Source organism: Bos taurus, chromosome 16 (assembly GCF_002263795.3).
Source record: "Bos taurus isolate L1 Dominette 01449 registration number 42190680 breed Hereford chromosome 16, ARS-UCD2.0, whole genome shotgun sequence".
Taxonomy (NCBI): Eukaryota; Metazoa; Chordata; class Mammalia; order Artiodactyla; family Bovidae; genus Bos; species Bos taurus.
Window position 1 is genome coordinate 55,170,930 of NC_037343.1, and position 8,450 is coordinate 55,179,379.

Sequence of the window (8,450 nt, forward strand, 5' to 3'; positions counted from 1 at the left end):
TGTAGTCTTTACTATCGAAAAAAATCTACATATAAGTGAAAGTGTGAAAGTGTTAAGTCACTCAGTTGTGTCCAACTCAGGTTCAACAAATCCATGAATATCCATGTACCCACCATTCAGTTTCAAAAATTAATACTTTGCTGATCTTGTTTTACCTATTCCCTCCCACTCTCACTTGTCCCACCACCACTGGAGAATTTTAAAGCAAATTCCAGGCATCATATTATTTCACTCATACTTGAATATTTAGCAGGTAAGGTCTACTTACAATAATACTATCACATCTGATAAAATTAACAATTCCTTAACATCCCTAATAACCAGTCCATATTAAAATTTCCCTAATTACCATTTTATTTATCTCTACAATTATACCTTGGAGTTTTCTTTTTTCCTGTCCTTCCATTTACTCATCTGGTTAAATTGCTCTTTTGTTTCTTTGCTCAATCATTTTTTGAAATTCTTCTTTAGCCTCTGTAGTCTCTATTCTATGTATATGTGTGTATCCCCCATTGTAAAAGTAGTCAAACCTCTATTTCTCTATAAAAATATCTAAATATTTGTAAATACTTCATAAGCATTCTATTGCATCAATCAGGACATACGTAATATCTAAACAGCCCACTATGTCCCTTGTAACATTACTGTCACCCACTTATATATAGACCTCCATAAATGTTTATATGTATATATACATATATATACATTTATAACATTTATATTACATATATTATAGACACATAATCAAATATATTGTTGCATTATTTTTGAACACACTGTCATATCAATTCAGAAATAAGAAAAATAAACTATTTTGCCTTCACTTATTCCTTCTTTGATGCTCTTACTTTACACAGATCCAAGTTTTTATCTATATTATTTTCTTTATCTCTGAAGAACTTCTTTTAACATTTCTTGCAAGAAAGGTCTACTGATGACAAATTTCAACTTTTATTTGTCCAGAAAAATATTTGCATCTCCTTCACTTTTGAAGATAATTTCACAGAATTCTAGGTTGGTGGTTTTTTTCTTTAAACACTCCACAGTCTTGTTTGCATGGTTTCTGAGAAGTCAGATGTAATTCTTATCTTTGTTCCTCTATAGGAAAGGTGTTTTCTTCCCTTTAGCTTCTTCCAGGATTTTATCTTTTTTCTGTAGTTTGAATATTATATGCCTCAATACAGTTGTGCTGTTTTTTGTTTGTTTTTCAATTCTGTTTGGTGTCCTCTGGGCTTCCTCTATCTGTGGTTTGGTGTCTGGCATTAATTTGAGGAAATCCTCAGTCATTATTGTTTCCCATATTTCATCTTTCTCTCTCCTGGTATTCTCATTGTATGTTAACAGTTGACCCTTTAGCAACAACACAGGGGGTTAGGGACACCAACCCTCTGCACAGTTGAAAACTGGCCAACTTATAGTTGGCTCTCCATATACACAATTCCTCCATATCCATGGTTCCTCTGTATTTGCCATTCCACATCTGCAGATTCAACCAACCTTGTATCATGTAGTACTACAATATTTACTACTGAAAAAAATCTGTGTATAAGTGAGCCACTGTAGTTCAAACCCATGCTGTTCAGTCAACTGCATGTTAGACCTTTAACAATTGTCCCACAGACCTTGAATGTTGGTTGGTTTGTTTTTTCAATCTTTGTTCTCTTTGCTTTTCAAGGATTCTACTGATATATTCTTTAGCTCAGAGATTCTTTACTCAGCTGTATCATCTACTAATAAGCTCACCAAAGGCATTCTTCATTTCTGCTACAATCTTTTCTATCTTTAGCATTGCTTCTTGGTTCTTAGGATTTCCATTTCTCTGCTTACACTGCCCATCTGTTCTTGCATGGAAATACTTTATCCACTGGATCCCTTAACATATTAATCATGATTGTTTTAAACTCTGATAATCCTAACATCTACCATGTCTGTTCCTTCAAATTGCTGTGTTTGTTTTTTATGTTTTTCATTTTTGCCTTTTGGCACGCCTTGTAATTTTTTTCTTGATAGCCAGACATGATGAACCAGGTAAATGAAACGGCTATTAATATAAAAAGGCTTTTAGTAATGTGGTAGTGAGGTACTGGGAGAAGGGAAATGCTCTACAGTCCTGTGATTAGATCTCAGCCCTGTAGCGAGCCTATGCTTATGGACTGTGAACTTCACACAAGTTTCTCAGTTTTTTTCTCTCCGCTGAGATGGGAGATGGCTAGAGTAGGCTACTGTTAGATATTTCCCTTTCCCCAGGTCAGTTGGGCTCTGCTTAACTAATCTCCCCTGAGGGCAGACTTTGTTAAGAAAAACCAAGTGCTCTGATGTATTTCAAAATGTTCTTTTTCCCTCCCCTCTACCAGAAACCTAAGAGAATTTTTCTCCGATATTTACTGTGGAAACCTGGTTGAGCTCCTGGAGGTAAATCTCACAATACTGTGAGGGCTCCCCTATGACCAAGTCCCCCTGGAGTTCTTCTGAGGTTTATCCACACTGAGGCTCCAGAAATTCCATTATAATTCAGGTTTTCTGACCCAGGCACTGGTTCCACACTGGTTTCTGCTCATGAGTTGCTGCTCCTGCAAGCCATGACTCCCTGTATTGGCCTGTTTGTCTCCCCAAACTTGGGGCAGCTGTTTGTTCTGTCCTCCCACTTCTAACAGATCCAAAAATAGTTCATTTTTCCATCTGTTGATCTAATGACTTGTTAGGACAGAGTGGCAACTTTCAGGATCCTTACATGCAGAAATGAAAACCAGAAATGAAAGGTGTGGTTTTAAGTTAAAAAAATAGTAAGTCATGAATCATCTCAATAGATGCAAAAAAATAATCTGACAAGATCCAACATCCATTCGTAACTTAAAACAAACAAAAAAAAAACCTTCAGGAGGAATTCCCTGGTGATACAGTGGCTAAGACTCCAAGTTTTCATTGCTGAAGGAACGGATTCAATCCCTCGTTGGGGAACTAAGATCCCACAAGCCATGCAGCAAGGCCAAAAAAAAAAAAAAACCTTAAACAAAGTAGGAATAGAAAAGAACTTCTTTAACCTGATAAAGGGGATCTATGAAAAACCTAGGAAGCAACCTAGATGTCCATCCACAGATGAACAGATAAAGAAGATGCAGTACATGTATCAGTGGACTATTACTCAGCTATAAAAAGTAAAAAATTTTGAGTCAGTTTTAGTGAGGTGGATGAACCTACAGCCTGTTATATAGAGTGAAGTCAGAAAGAGGAAAACAAGTATCATACATTAATGCATATATACGGAATCTAGAAAAATGGTATTGATGAACTTATTTACAGGGGACAAATGGAGATGCAGATGTAGAGAATGGACTTGCGGACAAAGTGGGAGGAGAGAGTGGGATCAATGGAGAAAGTAGTATTAACATATATACACTATCATGTGTAAAACAGATAGATGAGAAGTTCCTATATAACACAGGGAGCCCAGCCTGGCACTCTGTTATGACCTAGAGGGGTGAGAATGGGGCAAGGGGAGGGAGGTTCAAGAGGGAGGGTATATATGTATAATTATGGCTGATTTGCATTATTGTATGGCAGAAAATGGAGAAGGAAATGGCAACCCACTCCAGTGTTCTTGCCTGGAGAATCCCAGGGATGGGGGAGCCTGGTGGGCTGCCGTCTATGGGGTCACAACAGAGTCAGACACAACTGAAGCGACTTAGCAGCAGCATGGCAGAAAATAACACAACATTGTAAAGCAATTTTCCTCCAATTTAAAAACATGTATTAAAAAAAGATGCAATGTCCACTGGTCAAATACAACTATTCACTTAAATTAAAAAAATAGAAAAAAGAAAAAGACAGAAACCTACAGCTAACATCATACGTAATGGTGAAATATGCTCTCTCACTAAGACCAGGTACAAGACTGTGGACTTCCCTGGTGGCACACTGGATGAGAATCCATTGCCAGTGCAGTGACACAGGCGCAGGTTTGGAGAGCAGCTAAGCCCATGCAACACAACTACTAAGGCTGCACTCTAGAGCCCTTAAACTACAACCACTAAAACCTGCAGCCTAGAGCCTGCGCTCCACAAGAGACGCCACTGCAGTGAGACGCATGCACACCACAACTGGAGCGTGGCCCTGCTCTCCCAACTAGACAAAGCCCACGTGCAGCAACGAAGAGCCAGTGCAGCCAAAACTAAATAACTAAAAATAAATTTTAAAAAAGACAAGACTGTACATTCTCATTACTTCTATTTGCCATTGGACTGGAAATTCTATCCACAGCAATTTGGCAAGAAAAAGAACTAAAAGGCATCCAGATTGAAATTAAGAAGTAAAACTGTCATTATTCACAAAAGACATACTCATATATAGAAAATCTGAGGAAATTCACCGAAAAAACTACTAGAATAAACAAGTTCAGCAAGATCACAGGATACAAGAACAAGACACTAAATCAACTACATTTCTACACATTAGCAACAAACAATTCAAAATTGAAATTAAGAAAACAATTCCATTCTCAATAGCACAAAGAAACAATTTAGAAATAAATTTAACAAAAAAGTGCAATACTTGGACACTGAAAATGATAAAACACTATAGAATAAAATCTTGAAAGGTTTAAATAAATGGAAAGGTAGCCCATGTTCATAGATTAGAAAACTTAGTACCATTATGATGGTAATGCGCTCCAAATTAATCTACAGATTCAAAGCTATTACTATCAAAATCCCAGCTTTTTTACAATGATTGACCAGCTGATCCAAAAATTCTTATGACAATGTAAAAAAAACAAGAACCAAAACAATCTTGGAAAAAGGACAAAGCTAGAAGACTCACCTTCTTGATTCAACAGACTACAAAGCTACAGTAATCAAGACAGTGTGGTATTGGCATAGGGATTATTTAGATCAATGAAATAAGTTTGAAAGTCCAGAAATAAACCCAAACGTTTATGGTCAATTGATTTTTAAGAAAGGTAACAGATAATTCAATAGGAAAACAATAGTCTTTTCAGTAAATGGTACTGGAACAAATGAATATTCATATGCAAAATGATTAATTTGAATGCTTACCTCACACCATACATAAAAACTCAAAATGTATTACAGATCTAAATTTAAGAGCCAAAGTTATAAAATTCTTATAAGAAAACATAGGAATAAATCTTTGGGACCTTGAACTAAGCAATGATTTCTTAGATACCACACCGAAAGCACAAAATACAAAAGGAAAAAAATTTGACAAATTGGGATTCTTCAAAATTTAAAATTTCTCCACTTCAAAAATAAATGAGTTCTGAATAAATAAATAAATAAATAAATAAATGAGTTCTGTTATTTCCAATTCAAAGTTAACACTATAGAGTTTCTACTTGATTTTATAATTGTGTTATACACTTGTACACTGAAAATCTTGGTTTCTAACATTGTTATAATTACATATATTTTATTATGAATAGTGATAAAATAAAAATGTTGTTGTTGTTTAGTTGCTAAATTATGTCCAGCTGTGTGACCCCATGGATTGTAGCCTGCCAGGCTCTTCTGTCCATGGGATTTTCTGGGCAAGGATACTGGAGAGGGTTGCCATTCATTCTCCAGGGGATCTTTCCAACCCAGGGATTGAACACATGTCACCTGCATTGCAGGTGGATTCTTTACTGAGCCACCTGTGAATATTGGTATAACACTACTGATATTATTAATAATAAGGTAACTGAACGCAATTTAAGATTCCTTTGCTAGGAATCTTTTCCTAGGATATAGCCCACTCAAAGGCATAGTCAAAACACAAGGATTTAGAGATACTAAAAATAACTCTTTGTATCTTTATGGCCTAAACATCATATAGTTAGGTTCATTTTCAAGTTTTAAGGATTTTTTTTCATTTTGATCTAATTTTGTTTTGTAATTATATAAAACACTTAGATGGTTCCAAACTACAAACAAGGAATATTCAGAAAACTTCTAAATTTATTCCTGTCCCCTCTCTACCCAGTTGGTTCCCCTCATTCCACTAGCAATGACTTTTACTAGTTTTTGGTTTATCCTTCCATTGTTTCTGAAAATGGAAGGAAATATACACACATACTCATATTCCCCACCCCATTCCTTCCATAAACGCATACAATACACTCTGTCCTCATCTTGTTCTTTCACATAACTATATCCTAGAGATAACTCCAGTACTCTTGCCTGGAAAATCCCATGGACAGAGGAGCCTGGAAGGCTGCAGTCCATGGGGTCACTAAGAGTCGGACACAACTAAACGACTTAACTTTCACTTTTCACTTTCATGTATTGGAGAAGGAAATGGCAACCTACTCCAGTGTTCTTGCCTTGAGAATCCCAGGGACAGGGGAGCCTGGTGGGCTGCTGTCTATGGGGTCACACAGAGTCAGACACGACTGAAGCGACTCAGCAGCAGCAGCAGAGACAACTCCATGGCAATATTAGCTATCTTCCTCAAACCCTTTTATAACTACATAGTAGTAATTCACTATGCAGACGTAGCATAATTTATTCAAACAATCCCTCTCTGATGAGCATTTGGATTTTTTTTTAGTCTTGCTATTACATATACTGTTGTAATAAATAGCCTCATTCCCACTTCAATTTGTATTTTTGCTAGTGAATTTTGGGGACAGAATCCCACAGTGGGATCGCTAGCCAAAGGGTAAATCATACATAATTTTGCTAGACATTGCTAACTTCCCCATGAGGCAGCACCATTTCTAGCAAACTTTTTTCCCTTTTCCACTCTTGCGTACCTACAACCCTTTCTCCATTGTTATCTTCTAAAATCTTGTAGGATACAAATTGGGTCACATTAACTCTTCTGCTTAAAATATCAGTGGCTCTCCATTGCATTTAGAATAAAATCCACTTCCTTCACAGTACCAGTAAAAACGTAAATGATGTTTATCCCTCCTCTATCACTTAGAATTAGGTTTGGACTATGGGCAAGAGAACCAAAGTAACAAGAGCTTAACCAAGATAGAAGTTTACATCTCTGATACATAAGTCTGAATAAACATCATCCAAGGATGGCACTGGGGTTCAGCTTCAAGTTCTCAGGAGGACTTTCCTGGTAGTCCAGGGGATAAGAATCTGCCTTCCAGTACAGGGGACTGGGATCCGTGGTTGGTAAACTATGACCCTACACAGCTCAGGGAAACTAAGCCCGCATGCCACAACTGGAGAAGCCCTCACAACTAGAAAAGTTTGTGTGCTGCAAAGAAGAGCCCACAGACCTCAACCAAGACTAAGCATGTGTGTATGTGTGCTCGGTCATTTCTGACTCTTTGCAACCCCATGGAGTACAGCCTGCCAGGCTCCTCTGTCCATGGAATTTTCCAGGCAAGAATGCTGGAGTGGGTTGCCATTTTCTCCTCCCAGGGATCTTCCGGATCCAGAGATCAAACTCGTGTCTCCTGAATTGACAGGCAGATTCTTTACCACTGAGCCATCTGGGAAGGCCCAAGACCAAGCATAGCCAAAAAAGAGTCCTCAGGGCACAAACTCCTTCCAGGCCATACTCTGCCATCCCTGTGACTTGACACTCACCCTAATGACCTAAAAAAGCAGCTAGAGAACCAGTCATTATATGCATTCCAAACAGCAAAATTGGAAGAAAAATAAGAAAAGGGCAAGGGGTGCACGCCTGTTTACTAAGCTCCTAGAAGATCTATATGACACTTGCATTTTTATGCCATAGGTCAGAACTCAAGTCATTTGACTTATAGCTACCTGAGAAAAGCTAAAAATGTCATCTTTATACTGGGCAGCCACATGCCCAGGCAAAAACTGGGAGACATAACACCATGGCCTAAGTAAGTCTCTGATGAACACTCTTTAGTTTCATCTCATGCTGCTCCACCCAAACTCCCCACGCTACGGCCACACAGACTTCCTTCATTCCTCAAAGAAGCCAAGCTCTTACCTTTCTCAAGGCCTTTGCACTTGCAGTTTTACCTGTCTAGCACACACTTCCTCAGATCTTCATACAGCTGGTTCTCTCTCATCATTTAGGACTCAGCTCAATGTCCTCATAGAGACATTGTTTGACAACTGTATATAAAATAGGCCCCATCCCAGTCACTCTTCTTATTGCACTGCTTTATTTATAGCATTTATCTGTACCTGAATTTATTTATTTTTTGCCTTCCTCTCCTTGAATATAATTTTCATAAGCCAGGGCTCTTTTTTATCCTCACTACTAAATCTCTTATAACCCAATACAATTCTAAGTACAGAGTAGGAGCTTAACATTAGTTGAATCAAGAAATGTCTGACTCCAAAGCCCATGCTTGTTTCACTACCTCTGCTGTTCCTAGTATACGTGAAACAATAACCCATTCCAGAAGTTAGTCTTTGCTTTTTAATCACAGCCTATTAAAGTTATTTTCTTTCCGAGAAGATTCTAAAAAACATTTTTTCTTAAGTTAAACTGTTCCTCTGCTCAGTGAGTAA